The 21,537-nt window shown below is 40.8% G+C and overlaps 1 protein-coding gene across 1 annotated transcript in view; it reads right to left on the bottom strand.

Moving 5' to 3' along the window:
• Positions 1-21,537, bottom strand: part of CYYR1 (cysteine and tyrosine rich 1) — a 117,034-nt gene that overhangs the window by 15,952 nt on the left and 79,545 nt on the right. The window lies entirely within an intron of this gene.

The following is a 21,537-nucleotide window of genomic DNA, read 5'->3' as shown; positions in this document are numbered from 1 at the left end:
TGGGTAGCCATTCCCCTCTCCAGGGGATCTTCCCAACCCAGGGATCGAACCCAAGTCTCTGGCATTGCAGGTGGATTCTTTCCCCCCTGAGCCACCAGGGAAGCCCTGGATAGCCAAAGTACAACATTAAAACTAGAAAATTGCAATTGGTATAAAGTGTGTGTAGGGCTTCCCTGGTAGCTCAGCGGGCAAAGAATCCACCTGCAATACAGGAGATCCCGGTTCAATTTCTGGTTCGGGAATATCCCCTGGAGAAGGGATAGGATACCCACTCCAGTACTCTTGGGCTTCCCTGGTGGCTCAGCTGGAAAAGAAGCTGCCTGCAATGTGGGAGACCTGGATTAGATCCCTGGGTTGGAAAGATCCCCTGGGGAAGGGAACAGCTACCCACTCCAGAATTCTGGCCTGGAGAATTCTATGGACTGTATAATCCATGGGGTCACAAAGAGTTGAATACGACTGAGTGACTTTCACTTTCATGGTTGGTTGTCATTTTAACACATGCATAGATTTATGCAACCAATTCAGTAAGCAAGGTACTCTTCCATTACCACAAAATATTTCCTTGTGCTCCTTCTTTATAGTCATACACACACCTACCACCATCAATAACCTCTACCACTAATCTGTTCTCTATTTCAATAATTTTGCCATTTCAGAGTGTTATACAAATGGAATCACATAGCATGTGACTTTCTAAAATGGTCTTTTCTTCACTCAGCATGATGTACTTGGAAGCCATCTTGACTTTCATGTATAGCAATACATTCCTTTTTATTACTGTGTAATATTCCATAGTATGGCTATAACCCAGTTTATTAAGCCATTACTTATTATATGACATTTTGGTTATTTTCTAGCTTTGCCTTTTCCATTTATAAAACTGCTAGAACAATTATGTACTGGTTTTTATGTGGACACAAGTATTCATTTCTCCAGAATAAATGTTCACAAGTGGACTGCTATTTTAAAAGAAACTGCCAAACTCTTTTCCAGAGTGACAGTATTATTTTACATTCCCACTAGCAGTGGAGGAGAGATCCAGTTTCTATACATCCTTGCCAGCATTTGACATTGCCATTATTTTTTATTTTAGCTATTTTAACAGGTGTGCAGTGATATCTCATTGTGACCTTAATTTACATTTCCCTTTAGTTAGTGAAGCTGAACATTTTTTGATGAATAGATTTGCCCTTTCTATATCTTCTTCAGTGAAATGTTTCCTATCTTTTGCTCATGTTCTTATTGGATTGTTTGTGTTTTTACTGTTGAATTTTTGAGGGTTCTTTGTAAATTTTGGATATGAGTCCCTTCTCATAAAAGTAAATTATAAGTATTTTCTCCCAGATTTCAGCTTGCCTTTTCAACCTCTTTAGAGTCTTTGGCAAAAGTGAAAGTTTTTTATTTTAATGAAGTCCAATTTATCATTTATTTTCTTTTATGAATTGTGCTTTTATTGTCATGTCTAAGAACTCTTTGCCAAGCCCTAGTTTCTGAAGATTTTCTCTTATGTTTCATTATAGTTTTATGTTTGATGTAAATCAGTTGGCCTTGTTCTTTGGGAGTGTTCTGGGCCTCTGGATATTTTCTTATTGCTGGATAGGGTGTTTTATAAATGCTGATTAGATTTTGTTGGTTGATGATATTGTTCAGTTCTTCTGTATCCTTGTTAATCAATTCTATACCCTTGTTTCTGTCTAGTTCTACTAATTGTTGGTGAAGGATGTTGAAGCTTCCAACTATAATTTTAGGTTTCTGTGTTTTGCTCCATACATTTTGCAGCTTCTCTGTTCTGTCTAGACTTCACTCACACTTGACCTTTCCTGATAGGCACTTGGGTGGAGTTTTTTTTTTTTTCCCTTATGGTGTTTGGCTCTAGTTAAATTAGTCCAGTTGTTACTGTCTAAGAATTTTGTTTTGCTAGACTGTTTCTTTCTGGGTCCTTTGACTGAAGAGATCAAGTTTTTGTTTGGGTTTTTTTATTATCTGCTTCCATTGGTATCTATGGGCTGTCAGTTTCTTTACCTATAAACCTGGGAGAAATGAGGTGAAAAGAAAACCCAGAGAGCTCACTATTGTGTTGGTCTTCAGCCCATGGGGTTCCTGGCTGCTCTGCCTTCTTTTCTTCACCTTTCAGGATTTTCTTTTTGTTTTATATGTGATATCAAGGGTTTTAAAGTACTCAGAGGGAGAAATAAGGAAATGTGCATCTACTCTAAAAAACCCAAAATACTGCAATATATGGTATTGTTTAAAACTGTATAGTGATTTTTTTAAATTACAATATAAAAACATCCTTATGGAAGAGATTAAAAATGGATGAATATCCTTAAAAACATAGTTTTTAATATTACTTGGGTTTTTAGGGAAAAAACTGTGCAATTTATATATAATATATATCCTATGATTTTGAGCTTTTCCTATATATATTAAAACTGTTCCAAAATCTTTAATACACAAATTAAGCTAAACTTTTGCGCTTGGTCACTCAGTTGTGTTTGACTCTTTTCGACCCTTTGATTGTAGCATTCCAAGTCTCCTCTGTCCATGGGATTCTCCACGCAAGAATACTGGAATGGGTTGCCATTTCCTCCTCCAGGGGATCTTCCTGACGCAGGGATCAAACCCTTGTCTCCTGTGTGTCTTGTATTGAGGCAGATTCTTTACCCACTAAGCCATAAGGGGAGCCCCTAACCTTACCCACATTTATTAAACTATTAGGGACTAATCCACAAAATTCTTTCTCTGTAATGAAAGTATTTCTTAAAGACACCTGTTAATCCCTTATTCAGATCAAACCTGAAAGGGCATTTTTTTCTTGGGAAAAGAAAGATAACTTCTTTTTGGTGTAGTTCTTTTTAATTTTAATTGATGACTTTTTGGATTATAAAGGATAATTCATGTAAATATTTATATATACAAAGAGAAATTTCTATTTTCAGGGGACTACTGCAACACCTTTTATGAATTCTACAATTTCATAAGTAATTATGCTTTCATGCTTTTCATAATTTCACACGAGCTTGGTACTAAACAAAAGCATTTAGTTAATTGGTTATAAGAATCACCAGGCAAAAAAATCAAAGGTTTGTAAACAAATTCTTCTTTTAAACTATCCATTATAGTTATTTATTATAGTGAATGACTTTTTTTGCTCAATTTAGTCTAAGGGAAGGTGAACTATGGCCATGGACCAAATGGGGCCCACTAGTTGTTTCAGTAAATAAAGTTTGATTGGAACAAAGCCAAATCATTTGCTGACCTTTTGTTTGACTGTTTTGATGCTAGAATGGCAAAGCAGAGCAGCTGTGACCACATGGTCACAAAGCCTAAAATATTTACCATCTTGTGCTTTATAGAATAAGAGTACTGAGCTCTGATTTAATTCACTTGTGAATAAATTAATGCTGCCTTTCCCTAGATGATGTTTTCTGAAACACGCCAGTAACAAAATGGTAGCAAAGCAAGCACTAGCATAGGCAAGACAATTAGTACTGAAAAGTGAAAGTGTTGGACTCTTTGCGACCCCATGTACTGGTCCTACCAGGCTCCTCTGTCCATGGCATTCTCCAGGCAAGAACATTGGAGTGGGTCATCATTCCTTTCTCCAGGGGAGCTTGCCAACTCAGGGATTTAACCCGAGTCTTTCCCATTACAGGCGGATTCTTTACTGTCTGAGCCACCAGGGAAGCCTCGATACGCACAGAGCATGAGTGGTATCGACTAACACTGTGGTGTAATAAATAAAAAATAAACATTTGTTCTTTGTCCTAGGCTCTTGACACACAGTTTTAAAACCTTTAAATCTCCGAAGTGACTAAAGTGTCTTTTGTATGCTAAAGAGATTCCTGGTGGCCCCTAGATATGTTAAACAGGGGGTCTGGTCTCCAGAAAGACCAAAGCATAATTAGAGGGTTGGAACTTTCAGTCCCACTTCTGACTTCCAGAGAAGGGATGAGAAAGAGATTGAGTTAATCACCAGTGGCAAATAATGTTTTTTTTTTTTTCTTTTTGAATTAATTTTTATTGGAGAATAGTTGCTTTACAATGTTGTGTTAATTTCTTCTATAAAGCAAAATTAGTCAGCTACGGTGGCTCAGAGGTTAAAGCGTCTGCCTCCAATGCGGGAGACCCGGGTTGGGTCCCTGGGTCAGGAAGATCCCCTGGAGAAGGAAACGGTAACCCACTCCTGTATTCTTACCTGGAGAATCCCATGGACGGAGAAGCCTGGTAGGCTACAGTCCATGGGGTCGCAAAGAGTCGGACACGACTAAGCGACGGAACGAAACGAAACACATATACATATATGCCCTCCCCTTTGGACTTACAGTCCAGGTCACCACAGTGAACTAAGTTGAGTTCCCTGTGCTATACGGCATGTTCTCATCAGTTATCTATTTGAAAAATAGTATCAATAGTGTGTATGTGTTGATCCCAGTCTCTCAACTCCTCCCACCCTCCCTTTCCCTCTTGGTACCTATATGCTTGTTCTCCACGTTTGTGTCTCTATTTCTCCTTTGCAAATAGGATCATCTATACCATTCCACATATATGCATTAGTACCCAACATTTGTTTTTCTGACTTATTTCACTCTGTATGATAGTCTCTAGGTCCATCCATGTCTCTACAAATGACTGGAGAAGACCCTTGAGAGTCCCTTGGACTGCAAGGAGATCAAACCAGTCCATCCTAAAGGAAAGCAACCCTGAATATTCATTGGAAGGACTGATGCTCAAGCTGAAGCTCCAATACTTTGGCCACCTGATTCGAAGAGCTGACTCATTGGAAAAGACCCTGATGCTGGGAAAGACTGAGGGCAAGAGGAGAAGGGGACGACAGAGGATGAGATGGTTGGATGGCATCATCGACTCAGTGGAAATGAGTTTGAGCAAACTCCAGGAGATACTGAAGGACAGGGAAGCTTGGCATGCTGCATACAGTCCATGGGATTACAAAGAGTCCGACATGACTGAATGACTGAACAATAATAATTTCATCAATTTTGCCCACAAAGGAAACCTCCATTAAAATCCCCCTTTTTATGGGGGTTCAGAGAGCTTCCAGGTTGGTAAACACATCATGGTGCTGGGATGGTGGTGGGCCTGGAGAGGACACAGCAGCTCTGCAAGTCCACTTCCCCTCCCCAATGCTTTGCTCTACGCATCACATCCCTCTCCTTTGACTGTTCATGAGTTGCATCCTTTATAATCAACTGGTAATAAATGGCAAGTAAAGCATCTTCCTAAGTCCTATGAGTTGTTCTAACAGTCAAACCTGAAGGAGAGGGCTGTGGCGATCCCTGACTTTGTAGTCAAGTTGGGTAGAAGTGTGAGTAACCTGGGGGACTCAACACTTGCGACTGACATCTTCAAGGAGGGCAATCTGATGAGACTGCTGGGTTGTCTGTGTCAGAATTAAACAGAATTGTGGGACCCCCCAGTTAATATGAGAATTGGTTGGTGTCTGGAGGAAAGACATCCCACAAGCTTTCTTTTTTGTTCTCCAAAAATCTTTGCAGATGCATATACATATCAGTTTGTATTGTTTAGCTCCAGGGATGATTTTTGACCCTTTGCTGATAATGAAAAATTTTTGAAGAAAATTATTGATTGAAATGTGTACCAAAATGAGACTTTATAATCAAGATATTAAGTGTACTTGTAGTGGCTCTAATGTACTGGGAGATGGGGGTTTATAACAGGGCTCAGAGTTAATATATTTTATTCCACAAATAGCTTTTCATAAGTAAAAAGGATACTGATAATGTTGCGATTGTTAGAATAATATTTACAACACATTTTAACCTCAGTACTGCTATAAGCAACTTAAAAATACATACACCTTGACGTGACTTTACTATTAATTAATGTTTAAGATAAATAGTAAATATGAAAATAATGCCATTAGATTATTTCTCTTCTTTCTCTGACATGACCAATTTACAAATTCATTTCATAAAATAGCATAATATAAAAGACTTATGAATATTCCACACAATAATTTAATTACATCAGTCCCTATTAAATAGGGACTTCTCTGGTTACTCAGGGCTTTCCTGATAGCTCAGTTGGTAAAGAATCGGCCTGAAATGCAGGAGACCCTGGTTTGATTCCTGGGTCGGGAAGATCCACTGGAGAAGGGATAGGCTACCCACTCCAGTATTCTTGGGTTTCCCTGGTGGCTCAGCTGATAAAGAATCTGCCTGCAATGCAGGAAACCTAGATTCAATCCCTGGGTTGGGAAGATCCCCTGGAGAAGGGAAAGGCTACCCACTCCAGTATTCTGGCCTGGAGAATTCCATGGACTGTATGGTTCATAGGGTTGCAAAGAGTCGGACAGTACTGAGCGACTCTCACTTTTGCTGGTGGCTCAGACAGTAAAGAATCTGCCTGCAGTGCAGTGCAGGAGACCTGGGTTTGATGCAATGCGGGCTATAGGACTGAGTGGTTGCTCAGTCGTGTCCACTCTTTGCGATCCTATTGACTGTAGCCCACCAGACTCCCCTGACCATGGAATTCTCCAGGCAAGAATATTGGCGTGGGTTGCCATTCCCGTCTCCACAGGTTTTTCCAAACAAGGGATCAAATCCAGGTCTCTTGCATTGCAGGCAGATTCTTCATTGTCTGAGCCACCAGGGAAACCAACTAACTTGTGCCACATCCTATTAAATAGAAAAAAAAAGAAAACAAGGCCACAGAGATATTTGATACCTATAAAAGATGCAGGTAGAATTATAGAATATTTCTATTAGGAGAAACTTTAAGAAACTTTTCAAATGAACATAAGAGATTTTAAGAAGTACATTAAGTGAGAGAAAACTTTTAGAAGAGACTTTTCTGGAATAATTACAACTTCAAAAGAATAAACAAGATGAGTTAATTTCCTATTATAATGAAAAATAAGTCATAAATGCAGCAAAAGCATTTTATCTTTCTATTAAAGAAGGAAATATTAAATAATCCTATTTACTTATAATAATCCATAAGTGATTAATTTTGCTTTTTTTTAGCTACTAAGTCATGTCTGACTCTTTGCAACCATATAGACTGTAGCCCACAAGGCTTCTCTGTCCATGGGATTTCCCAGGCAAGAATATTGGAGCAGGTTGCCATTCCCTTCTCTGGGAGATCTTCTTGACCCAAGGGTCAAACCAGCATCTCCTGCATTGGCAGGTGAATTCTTTACCACTGAGCCACCAGGGAACTAAAGCACAAAGTGATTAATTAAATTATGAAAAAAATATCATTCCAACTCCCGGGCTGAAAGTAAAGAGCACACACGAGAAGGATAAACCTTGGTGAAATTTTTCCTCTGACTCATTTATTTGCTTGATAATGACTCTTTTGGCCAGTGCATTAAAATATGTAATACAACAGTTTCATGCTCAAAATCTTCAAAACTCAAGTTTTATTTTACACCTATCTGTAGTTTGTAAGGCATATAACTTCAACAAAACTTGCTTAACTTAAAAATGTACATTTCCTCCTTGATACTTTGATAAATCAATATAGAAGAGTAAGAATAGAGAAACGAGCTCGATGGAGTATGGTTTTCAATATGAAGAGTATTTAGTTTTGCCCCTTTTATTAAAAGCAATAGGTCTCCAAACTAAATATATCTATATCTGTATCTATTTATCTACATATACATGTAAAATAAGATGACTATACTTTCCAGTAAGTTATTGCTAAATATTGTTACAATTCCATGTATAAAATGTTTATGAAGAGTAGAAACACCAGTTCATATGATTTTCCCAACAAGTCCATATTACTTGCAAAAATAAAAGCCTTGTAAAATTCAGATATGCCATATTTTTTTGGGCTCCAAAATCACTGCGGATGCTGATTGCAGCCATGAAATTAAAAGACACTTACTCCTTGGAAGGAAAGTTATGACCAACCTTGATAGTATACTGAAAAGCAGAGACATTACTTTGCCAACAAAGGTCCGTCTAGTCAAGGCTATGGTTTTTCCAGTGGTCATGAATGTGAGAGTTGGACTGTGAAGAAAGATGATCGCCGAAGAATTGATGCTTTTGAACTGTGGTGCTAGAGAAGACTCTTGAGAGTCCTTTGGACTGCAAGGAGATCCAACCAGTCCATTCTAAAGGAGATCAATCCTGGGTGTTCATTGGAAGGACTGATGCTAAAGCTGAAACTCCAATACTTTGGCCACCTCATGTGACGAGCTGACTCACTGGAAAAGAGTCTGATGCTGGGAAGGATTGGGGGCGGGAGGAGAAGGGGACAACAGAGAATGAGATGGCTGGATGGCATCACCGACTTGATGGACATGAGTTTGAGTGAACTCCGGGCGTTGGTGATGGACAGGGAGGCCTGGCGTGCTGTGATTCATGGAGTCGCAAAGAGTCAGACACGACTGAGCGACTGAACTAAACTGAACTGAAAGATGTTTATGTTGCGCTTTTTTGTTTTCATTTTAATCCCTCTCTCTAATAACATCATTCAACTTATCCTCTTTCTTGGGGTTTTACAGGTAACTTCTCTGTTGTCCTCAGAATAATAAGATTAGAAACTAATTTTTTCCCCTAAATGTTTAAATTTGCTTCATTTACTGTCTCAGCCCCTATGGCAGACAACTGTCTACTTCAGCATCTATTCTCTACATTTTCCTTGATAAAAGAACTCTTGATGTAAGTTAACTGGGTACATGCTGAAATAAATACTTTTTTTCCCCTATATACTCTTAAAAATAGTCTTTTTATGTGGTAAAGTTCTGGAAAAACGTAAGTAAAATGTTTTGTGAAATCACACAAGAGACCTCCTTAAAGATGGCTAGGTTGTGTTTTTTGCCCCTTCTTCCTTATCTTTCCCACCATCTTGCTTTCTGTAATGTGGGTGTGATGGCTGAGTTCTAGTCTCCAGGTAGGACCATGAGGCTAGTTCACCTAGAGATGGGGGAGGTATGAATTTGATGAAGTAGGCATCTCTAATAATTACATGAAGATGTTATATCACTCCTAATTGCCTATCTCTAGATTTCCTTTACATGAGACAGAAACAAACTATTTTTAAAAAATTATTAAAACCTCTCTTATTTTAAAGTGTGTGTGTGTGTGTGAGAGAGAGAGAGAGAGATACTACTTGACCTAATCTTACCTCATACTGCTCCTCTGCCACAATAAGCTCACTGGGTAAACAAAAAGAAATACCTAAAGTGCAAATAGCAGTTCCTAGGAGTACACAGGTACTCTGAGATCGCTGAGAAAATGTTCCATAAAACCATGCCAGAACCAAGAACACATGAGCCTGCATTCCCTTCTACTAAAGTGAGATTATTCATCTTCCTTCTTGTGTAGAATTAAACTTTTATGATTCAGTGAGAGACGTTTGAAAGAATCTCTTCACTGACTACACATCAAAGATATATACAAAATGAGAATAAAAAATGGTCTTGGATGTGTTGTGAATGGTAGGGTGACCTGCATGATCTCTTTATCACTAGAAATCAGTACTAACTGACTTGATTGATGAGCAAAGCAAGAATAACTCAAGTCAAAAAGTACCCTTTGAGAATTGTTTGGTTTGCATTTATCTCCACTGATCAAATTTTCTGAACAAGTGCCCAATTCCTATGTTAGATTTGTAAAGTGAGTTCAGTGAAGACCAAATCCATATAATAAAATAATATTAATAATATCAATTAATTGTTTGACCGCATATATATGATTATATATGAACATATTGGGCTTCCCAGGTGGCGCTAGTGGTAAAGAATCTGCCTGCCAATGCAGGAGACTGAGGTTCGATCCCTAGGTTGGAAAGATTCCCGGAGGAGGAAATGGCAAGCCTCTTCAGTATTCTCGCCAGGAGAATCCCAAGGACAGAGGAGCCTGGTGGACTAGAGTCCATGGGATTGCAAAAGAGTCAGACATGACTGAGCATATGAACACATGAACATATTTAACTTTAATTTAGAAAAATAGGAATCTGAGCGAAGAACTACATTACTTGACAAATTCTGTATACCGTGTGCATTCCAAATGCCATACTCTGACTCATTGCCAGTCTAGCCCTGAGACAGCACAGCATAACACACTGTAAGTCAAAATTTAAACACAGTCATTCATAATTACAGGCATTTCCAGAACATTTTTGTGCAGTATCCACAAATGTGATTCATTTCATTGTTTATTTAGCAGTAATACTTGGAAAAATATAACTGACCCACACTCAAGTTGCTTTAAATTCCCAAACTTGAAATGTTTGATTTGCTTCTCAGTCATTATGCCTGCAATTTTATTTTATTTATAGATAAGAAATGTTTTCTTTAATGTATTACTTTAAAAAAATTGATTAATTTATTTTAATTGGAGGCTAATTACTTTACAATACTGTAGTGGTTTTTGCCATTCATTGACATGAATCAGCCATGGGTGTACATGTGTTCCCCATCCTGAAATCCCCACCCACCTCCCTCCCCAGCTCAGCCCATCCCTCAGGGTCATCCCAGTGCACCAGCTTTGAGTGCCCTGTTTCATGCACCGAACTCGGACTGGTCATCTGTTTAACCTGTGGTAATATACATGTTTCGATGCTGTTCTCTCAAATCAACTAATGCATTACTTTTGAATGTTTATTCATTTATTCTGGCTGCACTGGCTCTTAATTGGTTTGCCTGGGCTTCCTCTAGTTGCAGTGGGTGGGCTACTCCTCGTGGCACTGTGCAGGTTTCTCGTTTCGGTGGCTTCTCTTGCTGCGCTCACAGGCTCTAGGTGCACAGGTTTTAGTACTTGCGGCTTTTAGGCTCTGGAGCTCAGTAGCTGTGGCACGAGGGCTTAGTTGCTTCCCTGGCATGTGGAATCTTCCCAGACTAGGGATCAAACCCCTGTCCCCTGTACTGGCAAGCGATTATTATCCACTCTGGCACCAGGTGAAGTCCCTATGTGATTTTAAAGTGCAATTGCTACATAATGAACAGTCATTGCTTTATTCATGAAATATATAGAGAGGCTATCACCACGTGCTGGGCACTATTCTGAGTGCCAGGATGCAAAATCGAGTGATACGTGGTATCGGCCTCCAGGGATTTTAGAAGCACTGTGGGCTAGTAAACAAAAAGTGAGATTTCGATGGAAACCTGCTGTACAGCTAAGGGAACTCAACTCAGTGCTCTGCGGTGATCTAAATGAGAAGGAAATCCAAAAAATGAGGGGATGTGTGTACACATATAGCTGGTTCACCTTGCTATACAGCAGAAACTCACACAAAATTGTAAATCAATGATACTCCAATCAAAATTAATTTAAAAAAGAGAGATTTTGAAGGTCAACTATCTCTGGGCATAGAAGACTAAAGACAATAAAATAATCAAAGAATTTGATCACACTCAGCAAAAGAGAACCATTTTGGTTTTTTTTTTAAATGACTACAATCAACTCAAGAGAATAGTAATGATTTCTTACTACTTCTTAGTTGCATGTAAGAGTTTTTTTGACCCAGAGGATGCTTTTGTGGAATAAAAGCCAACTCACTTTTTGCAGATGAAAAAATCAAATCCTTAAGAGTCAAAGTAACTACCTTCTAGCTAGTTTTGCTGTAAGGAACAAAGCTAACCAGTCCTAATTTTCATCCCAGAGCTGTTTATATGGTACTGGACTGCCTTGCTCTTATTCTTTCAACCACTCCCCACACGTTTATGGAGTCTCTCTGTTGTGCCAGATACTCGCATGAACAATGGACAGATAAAGAGGAGCAAAGTCTCCTTTGGAAGCAAAGAAACGGGGAGAAGAGATTCATGGACTATCTGGGAAATGGAAGCCCTGAGACCTGATGACTGATTGAGCACTAGTCGCTCAGTCATGTCTGACTCTTTGTGACCCTTGGGGACCCGCCAGGCTCCTCTGTCCCCAGGCAAGAATACTGGAGTGGGTTGCCATTTCCTTTTCCAGGAGATCTTCCTGACCCGGGGATCGAACCTGGGTCTCTTGCATTGCAGGCAGATTCTTTACTGTCTGAGCCACCAGGGAAGCCCAATGACGGACTGAATTGGGTAGTACATGAGAGACAAGAGTGTGGAGCACTTCCCATGCAGATGACTGCCCCTTGCTGTACCATATACAGTTCATAAAGATGTCTTGAAATGAATAATATGACATGCAGTCATAAACCAGATTTAAGTAGACACAGCCACTGCACACAGGTTTCCTTGCCTTCTGCCTTCTAAACCTAACAGACCTTGATGATGCAATGGACCACTGGGCCATGAGCCCATGTACCACCAAATGCAGTATTTTCACAGGTGGTTCTGTCAACTGCTAGACTATACACATTACAAGGCACCCAGCCCACTCAAACACCTGCGGTCCTCTTTGAGGACCCTAACAAGTCCCCATCCTCGGCTGAGACAAACTTGTGACTGCGCACCATCTGCTGGGGTGGTCTCCGTTCTACTCCTGTCAGGGATTTACTCTGTTCTGACATTTATCATCTGCACACAGCTCCCGCAGCTCAGAGCTGCCCAGGCCCCAAGACAGGCTGCCTGCTCTCACCTCTCTGGAAGTCTCGTTCACAATCTCAACTGCACCAGCCAATGTGGTAGATCAGAGCTGTCCCACTTTATAAGATCTAGCCTCATGCTGCTGCTGCTGCTAAGTCACGTCAGTCGTGTCCGACTCTGTGCGACCCCATAGATGGCAGCCCACCAGGCTCCCCTGTCCCTGGGATTCTCCAGGCAAGAACACTGGAGTGGGTTGCCATTTCCTTCTCCAATGCATGAAAGTGAAAAGTGAAAGTGAAGTCGCTCAGTCGTGGCCGACTCTTAGCAACCCCATGGACTGCAGCCCACCAGGCTCCTCTGCCCATGGGATTTTCCAGCAAGAGTACTGGAGTGGGTAGCCGGTGCCTTCTCCAATCTAGCCTCATACTAGCTTCTTTATAGGATCTAGCCTCATACTCACTTAAATGATTCTTAAGATCATGCACAAACAATACATCTGCGTCACAGCACCAGTGTCATTCTCTCTCCATGTAGACGGCTGTTTCTACACTGCTCCATACAGTTTCTGAGTCTTATGCCATGAGAGGAAAACTGATTTCAACCATATCTCATCACGGTAAATCCAGTACATAAGAACCTTCAAGTTGTGAGCTTTCAAAGATGCGGATGGCCGATGAGATGACTAGACGTGTGACGCTTCCTGCCTTGTTCATTCGATGCCAGCCCTGTATGTGAGCTGTTGTGTTGTGTTAGTTGCTCACTCGTGTCTGACTCTTTGCAACCCCATGGTCTGTAGCCCACCAGGCTCCTCTGTCCATGGGACTTTCCAGGCAAGAATACTGGAGTCGGTTGCCATTCCCTTCTCCAGGGGAATCTTCCCTACACAGGGATTGAACCTGCATCTCCCGCATTGGAAGCCCTGTTGTACTGTTCTACTGTAATTTTCAAGGAACTGTAGTGCAAGGTTTTCTTTATTTTGTGTGTTTGTTTTTACATATTATTTGTGTGAAAAGTATTATAAGCTTAGTATAGTACTTCATAGCCGGTTGTGTTAATTGGATACCCAGGCTAACTTTGTTGGACTTACGAACAAACTGGACTTACTCTCAGAATGGAACTCATTCATAGGTGGGGGACTTACTGTATAGTAGATTCAGTCCCAGAGGAGGAATGTGATTGGCTCAGGTGGTCCAAGGCCTGGAATACCACAGTTAGGCCTACTTGAGGGAACTGCCTGTCCTCAGATCTATTCCATGTAACCAGTGCAGAAACACACTGGGGAAACATCACTGTTCTTGTTTAGTCTGTCAGTCGCGTCCAACTCTTTGTAACCCCATGGACTGTAGCCCACCAGGCTTCTCTGTCCATGGGATTCTCCAGACGAGAATACTAGAGTCGGTTGCCATTTCCTTCTCCAGGGGATCTTTCCGACCCAGGGAATGAATGCATTGCAGGCAGATTCTTTACAGAGGTGATTAATTCCGAAGCAGTGACAAGAGTTTGGCAAACAATAACAGAGACAATTCACAGGCACAAAAACTTTACATAGTTGACATTATGATTCCAAGCCCAAGTTCATGGATGTAAGCTAGGATTATTAAAAAATTGAAGGACAGACAGAGGCAAATGCCTCCAAATCTCAGTTCTGTTCATCCTTCATCTAAATATATATGTGGTACCACAAAATGAGAAAGATAACTTCAGACAAATACAGAGGTGTGAGACTACAAGGCTTTCTAGTGGCCATCTGTTTTGACCATATTTCAAAGAATATTTTTAAAGTTATTTATTTATTTATTTGTCTGGATTGGGTCTTACTTGCAGCACATGGGATTTTTTTCTTTTTTTTGTGGCATGTGGGACTAGTTCCCCAATCAGGGATCAAACCCAGGCGTCCTGCATTGGGAGCATGGAGTCTTAGCCACTGGGTCACCAGGGAGGTCCCTAAAGAATCTTAAATTATATAACTCTAATCATATTTGTGCATTCCCAACATATGTTGGGAATTTCAAGGAAGACAGAACCTAAGGAAGACACATTCGCACGCATGAAATTACAGCCCACAGCACTGACTGCAAACAGGATAAGCATGGAGAAGTTTTCTGACAGCAGAGGACAGCAAATGTGTGAGTGTGTGTGGGTGAGTGGAGATGGGGTGTGTGAGAGCAGCTTTATCACTGAAGGACGATGGAGGTGCATATGCATGTTTTCGGAGGGCGGTCCTTGTGGATGGATAGATTCCTGAAGGAGGTAACCCCTCCTGAATCTTAAAGGAAGATGAGGAATTACTGAAAGAGGATTGAGGGGATTGAGCAGAAGCACATTTGAGATCAGAAGAGCAAAATATAAATGTCATAGGGATGTAGGATGCTGCGATGTGGTTAAGGGACCATGAAAAGTTGAGAGCTGCTGAAACAAGAAAGAGGGAGATGAGACAGAAGAATAAGCAGGGGTTTGGGGGGGATATTAAAGGGTCTTCAATGACACTGTAAAGAACTTGACCTTTTGTATTGAGGATAACGGAAAAACAAGTGAAAAGCTACAGCATGGATCAATCTAAGAGTAATGTGAAGAGTGGATTTGACCAGGCTGGACCCAAGCAGTCCTAATGAAAGGCCATTGTCATTCTCTGGGCAAAACATGGGGAAAGACTGAACTAGACCATGAAAATGGGGCAGAGAAGAAGGTGGGGAGGAGGGAGCTCAAAAACACAGAGCACAGAACGTAGAAAGTGAAGTTAATAGCGTCTTCAGGTCATCAAATTCTAACTCCTAAAGGATTGTTATAACTCTGTGTTATCCCTAGGCACACAAAGCCTTTGGACACTCCCAGCACTTAAAAGCCACAATATCCAGAGGCATCTTTTTCATTCCTTGTAAGTATGTGACACTTCAGTAGATTTAGTTCACTGGATCTCTTATCTCTCTCACAGAAGGGACCTCTGCAGAGAGAAAGCTCGGAGTTTTCATAGGAAAGAAGAGAAGTGTCAGGATCAGAAGATGTCAGAGAGCAGGAGATAAACTTTGCTCACCCTTGTTGCCCACTGGTCTCATTTCAACCAAGTGTGTTTTCCAGAGATGTGTATGTTTATGAAAAAGCATATGTACCCTTTAATATTGTATTACGTACACTTTTAGCATAATGAGCATGCATAGATAGGAAGATTACTTTATTTTTATAATCAGTGAACTCTTAATTGCCCTTCTCTGAAACCAATGTCTTTAAAGCTCTGTAAAATGTAAATTAAAAATAGTAGTCTTTGAGTTCTTCTTAGATTGTTTCTGCAGTCTAATCTTCTGATCCAAGTCTTTGTGCAGTTAGAATCTAATTGGATCAGATGATGCCCCAGGTCCCCTCTAGCTCCCCAGTACCACAACTAATTAGCAGAAATTCCACTTTAATTATACAGCTGCTGCAGGTCAAGAAAGGAAAGCAGAACAGAGGTGGAAATCGCAACCTAATGAGCACGGAAGAAAGAGGAGGAGAGAGTTGAACTTCAGTGTGATAGTTAATCACAGTCCAAGAAAATGAATATTGGCTTATTGTCATTTAAGCTCTATTTAGGCACACAAATCTCTTCCACAACACCACCTCCATTTCTAAGATGGAAAGAGAACATCTCTTCTCAGTAATCTTATTTATTGTCAATATGAGCAACAGTCTCAAAGTCTGTGAAGATGTAAAAATCATCAAGGTAGTATTCAATATTTTACATAAGTAATTATAACTGTATGTACTCATGCATAGTATCAAGGCAGCTTTTTATTATTTCTGCTTTGGAAAGTCATAGTTTTGCCTCAAAGATCTTGTCAAAAATAGCCATACTATAATACAACAGTTGGTGTGGAAGATATTTTACATGCTTTTTAAAATAGAATAAAAGATTTAAAAATCAGATGGATTCAGTGCAATTTTAGGAGCAGCTATTATAAAGTGCTTGGATGTCTCACTGTATTCTTTGACATTCCAATGGGCTAGGGTTCTACTCTGACAGCCACACAACATACAGGGAGGGCATTTTGTCTGATTTGAACCACCAGAGTGGTATAACATCAGCTTTGTCTCTTATTTGTATGTCTCTTAAACCAGGCAGATTTCACCCTTTTCCACCTAGCAGCACAGTCAAAATGGAAGAGTGGCCCCCCAAAATGACAGCTCTTTTACTGGGGAGAAAACAGTCTGCCAACAGAAGCTATGTAGTCTAGCAAGATGAGGCAAACAGTAGGTTATTTAAGTAAGTCATGAGTCATCAACAAAACACCAAGATTCTTCTGATCAGTTCAGTGCAGGGTGAGCAGAGGGGTGGGTTCAACAAGAAGAAACACAGCACAGAGAGGCCCTGGTGGCTCAGCAGTAAAGAATCCGCCTGCCAATGCAGAGGCTGCCTGCAGTGCAGGAGGCGTGGGCTCCCCCTGGGTTGGGAGGATCCTCTGGAGGAGGAGACAGCAACCTGCTCCAGAATTCTTGCCTGGAAAATTCCATGGACAGAGAAGCCTAGAGGGCTACAGTCCATGGGGGTCTAAGAGCCAGACACGACTTAGCGACTAACCCACCACACCAGTCTTTAGTCCTGCAGCTCCATCTAGGGCAGATGAATGCTGGTGGCAGGGTGCTATGGCAACAGTAAGAGTCACCTGCTCCTCCTCTAGATTTCCCAGCTTTCCTTGCTCCTCCTCTAGATTTCCCAGCTTTCCTTGCTCCTCCTCTAGATTTCCCAGCTTTCCTTGCTCCTCCTCTAGATTTCCCAGCTTTCCTTGCATCTGGGAGGGGAGGGGCTGTGTGGCTGATTCTCCCCAACAGAATATTAAAGGAAAAGAGGTGTTGCTTCTTGTCAAGATCAGCTGATAGCTGGTGTTCTTTCCTTACCACCTTTCACTACTGTAACCAAGCTGGACCCTATTGGGCCATCTGGGGTCAGGCCTTCCCCCATATCCTCTGCTTTAGTGCCTCTCTGAAGCACCTAGAGTTTGAGTGAACTCCGGGAGTTGGTGATGGACAGGGAGGCCTGGCGTGCTGTGATTCATGGGGTCGCAAAGAGTCAGACACGACTGAGCGACTGAACTGAACTGAACTGAAGCACCTAGATAACAGTCAGTTGGTCAGTTTAGTTGCTCAGTCGTGTCCGACTCTTTGCAACCTCATGACCAGCAGCATGCCAGGCCTCCCTGTCCATCACCAACTCCTGGAGCTCACTCTCATGTCCATCGAGTCGGTGATGCCATCCAACCATTTCATCCTCTGTCGTCCCTTTCTCCTCCCGCCTTCAATCTTTCCCAGCATCAGGGTCTTCTCAAATGAGTCAGTTCTTTGCATCAGGTGGCTAAAGTACTGGAGTTTCAGCTTCAGCATCAGTCTTTCCAGTGATTATTCAGGACTGATTTCCTTTAGGATGGACTGGTTAGTTCTCCTTGCAGTCCAAGGGACTCTCAAGAGTCTCCAATGCCACATTTCAAAAGCATCAATTCTTTGGTGCTCAGCTTTCTTTATAGTCCAATTCTCACATCCGTACATGTCTACTGGAAAAACCATATTGACTAGATGGACCAATAACAGTATTGGATGCAAACCGCCTGCATTGTTTTCCAGACGTGAAAATCCCCTACCAAATGCAATGTAAGTGCTGCTGCTGCTGCTAAGTCGCGTCAGTCGTGTCCGACTCTGTGCGACCCCATAGATGAAAGCCCACCAGGCTGCTCTGTCCCTGGGATTCTTCAGGCAAGAATACTGGAGTGGGTTGCCATTTCCTTCTCCAATGCATGAAATATAAGTACTTGATGACAATAAGCACATAGCCCTGGGCATCTTGGAGCCAAAGGACAGATAATGTTAACCTCTTGGACACCACCCTGTTCCCTCCTATCAATATAAAAATTGTGCAGGTCTGATTAGGTGCCCTACGACATCCCCCTCCCTCACATGGATTTTAAAAATGCTGAAACTTAAGGGAGCTCGAGGCATTTTAAGGCTTTAGTCACATTGTTTCCTTGCAAGGCCTTGTCATAAACCTTCCTCTGCTCCAAACTCCTTGAAGTTTCAGTTTGTTTGGCCTCCCTGTGCCCAGGAACATGAACTTCATAACACTAGCCCAGCCTAGGTGGATGGAAGCAAAGGATTCTGGAATGGTGAGCCCACAATATGGAAGGAGGCGAAGTCCCTGATCATGGCTTCAAGGAGAGCCACACAAGTGAGCTGCTGATATGATCAAGAAGTAACATGGCATTGGGTTGAGCCACTGAGATTTCAGGGTTTATCTGTTTCTGCAGCACAGCCTAGCTGTCTTGTCTAATGCATCAGTGCTATGACTCAGAGCACAGGATGTGGATTAAACACACCAGTGTGTAAATCTGGTTTGCACCACTAATGAGCTCTGTGACTTCATGTCTCTGAGCTTCAGTTTGGGGCAAGAATTCTGTTATCAGGATGAGATGTCATAAGTGGTTTCAACTCAGGAAACAATTTAAATCCAGCAGTGGAGTGGGCCCCTGGAAATATTACATCCTAAAACTTGAGAAAGCTTCCAAGAAAACTTCTAAGGAATCAGGTGTGGATCTCAGACTTCTCGAGGTACAGAGCTGAATGGGCCCCATAGGGTGCCTGATTTGGTAAAGAATATGAGACCCAATCCCATTTTGCCTCAGAGTGAAGACTGGTCTTCAGATCTGTCTTCATCTTAGATTTAAATTCAGTCACACCCAGGTGGCGCAGTGGTAAAGAATCCACCTGCCAATGCAGGAGACTCAAGTTGATCTCTGGGTTGGAAAGATTACATGAAGAAGGAAATGGCAACCCACTCCAGTATTCTTGCCCAGAGAATCCAATGGACCCAGGAGCCTGGCAGGATACAGTCCATGGGGTTGCAGAGTCGGACATGACTAAGCAACTAAATAAGAAAAGTGATATTTCCCCCATGTGTTTCTGCTTTGGTTACATGGAACAGATCTGAGGACAGGCATTTCACTCAAGTTGCACTAACTGTGGTTACAAATATTGATACCTGGGTCCAAAATACAGCTCAGTGAAACTAGAACCTCTGGGGATGATATGCAGATATTATTATATTTTTAAAATTACCCTGATGGTACTAATACAGAGTGAGAGTTAGAAATCAATGAGTTGGAGTAACAAAGAGATCGAAAGCTGCTCGAAAGCTTTCAGTCTCAGTTGAAATTGGTTCAGGAGGTGAAGGATGGGGCTTGGAGAAAGGAAACACCAAGTGGACTCAGATATATGGAAGCAATTGCTCAACAAAAAAGAGATAACGATTTAAGTCAAAACATTTCCATTTACAGAAATTACATGGATATATATCATTATGAATATTACTGCTATTTTCTGTTCAGTCCTCATCCTATTTCATATTCTTAAACTACTAAATGCATTTAAGATATGGGAAGATACCATGGTGTACACAGTGAATATTCAACATAGAAAAATATTTCTGAGGCGTAATATAAAAACTAGCAAACATTAACAAAATGTTAGAGACATAAAGAAACTGAATAATTGATATGTTTGGTTCCATGAAAATAGGCATATCAGTGTTTCCGAAATAGGGAGGAAATTTAGTTCAACAACTATTCGTTCAGAAATTGCCAATTTGTACAGATCCCTATTCATCCGATGTACTATTCTATTGCTGACCAAACCAACATTCAGCAAGATAGATCAATTACCTAGTGGATGTGAGTGACTCTTAATGGAAATGTGCACGTTAATCTCCTTTAGTCATTTAAAAATATTCTTCAAATTTCTCTTAACTGATTTTCGACTGTTAAGGTCCAGTGGAATGACAAACTTGAAAGCATCTATACTAGTAATGAAAGGCATTTATTGGACACTAACATATTAATTACTTGGTTTTGATGATATAAGAAGGTTACTAAAAGTACTCAATTTAGGTCCACTAAGTGTCACTGGCATCAAGGTTTTTTTTTTTTTTTTCTTCTTTACTTAAAATCAAAGCAAACAATCTTAATAATTTTGACTGGTCCTTAAAACATTCTCACATTTGCTCAGATTTAATTTGAAAATCATGAAAGATTGAAGGCAAAAGGAGAAGGGGTGGCAGAAGATTAGATGGTTAGATAGCATCATTGACTCAGTGAACATGAATTTGAGCATCAATCTGGGAGACAGTGGAGGACAGGGGAGCCTGGTGTCCATGGGGTCGAAAAGAGTCAGATGTGACTTAGGGACTGAACAATATCAACCACACTTTGCAAATGAGCCCTTTGCCACCAATCTACCCTTATCAGGAAATCTAAATCATAAAAATTCCAGTGAATAACACCAATAACATTTTATGTACACAGTTTGGGATTATGTCCATCAATTCAGCAGTTCATGATTTCAAAGATTGCTTCATCAATCTTGTATTACTCAGGTCAAAGAACATAAAATAGACCCTTTAACAAGAATTCAGATTTGATTTTATAGGAAAGACAAGGTCATTTTTTAAAAGAAAATCAGCTAGCAACAGGGCTATGAGAAGCATACCTATAAAGAAAATGGTCACAGAACCTTTGGGTTCTATTCTATAAATCTTGACTTTTATTTTTCCCTTTGGCTACTGATTTGCTTCTTATAATATTCCCTAAAGGAAGTTCTAGCATCACATGGGGCTAAGAAATACAATTTGGTCTTTTACTATTTTAAGCTCAAGTTATTAAAATGCCATGAACTCAGTGAAGTGTCCAACCTCAGAAAGCATCATATATCCTGACTCTGACAATACTGTGATAACATGAAACTAATTGCTTTGGGGGAAATCAATTTAAAATCAAGGCTCCTAAATGTTATGCTTCAAAATACCTTAGAAACACACTTTTTTTTTTTTTCTACACTGAAAGACAATCAACACATGAGTCTTTTAGGAAACCCACATGTAAATACGGATTTTATGTTATCCACTGAATTAAAAGGGCTTCTCTGGTAGCTCAGTGGTAAAGAATCCACCTGTAATTCAGGAGATATAAGAGACGTGGGTTAGATTCTTGGGTCAGGAAGATCCCTGGGAGGAGGAAATGGCAACCCACTCCAGTATTCTTGCCTGAAAAATCCCATTGACAGAAAAG

The sequence above is a fragment of the Moschus berezovskii genome, chromosome 1, assembly GCF_049115385.1.
Source record: "Moschus berezovskii isolate FMDL1 chromosome 1, NW_MosBer_1.0, whole genome shotgun sequence".
In the NCBI taxonomy this organism is placed as follows: Eukaryota; Metazoa; Chordata; class Mammalia; order Artiodactyla; family Moschidae; genus Moschus; species Moschus berezovskii.
The sequence above is the reverse complement of the archived record's forward strand: the minus strand, read 5'-3'. Positions and strand labels throughout refer to the sequence as shown.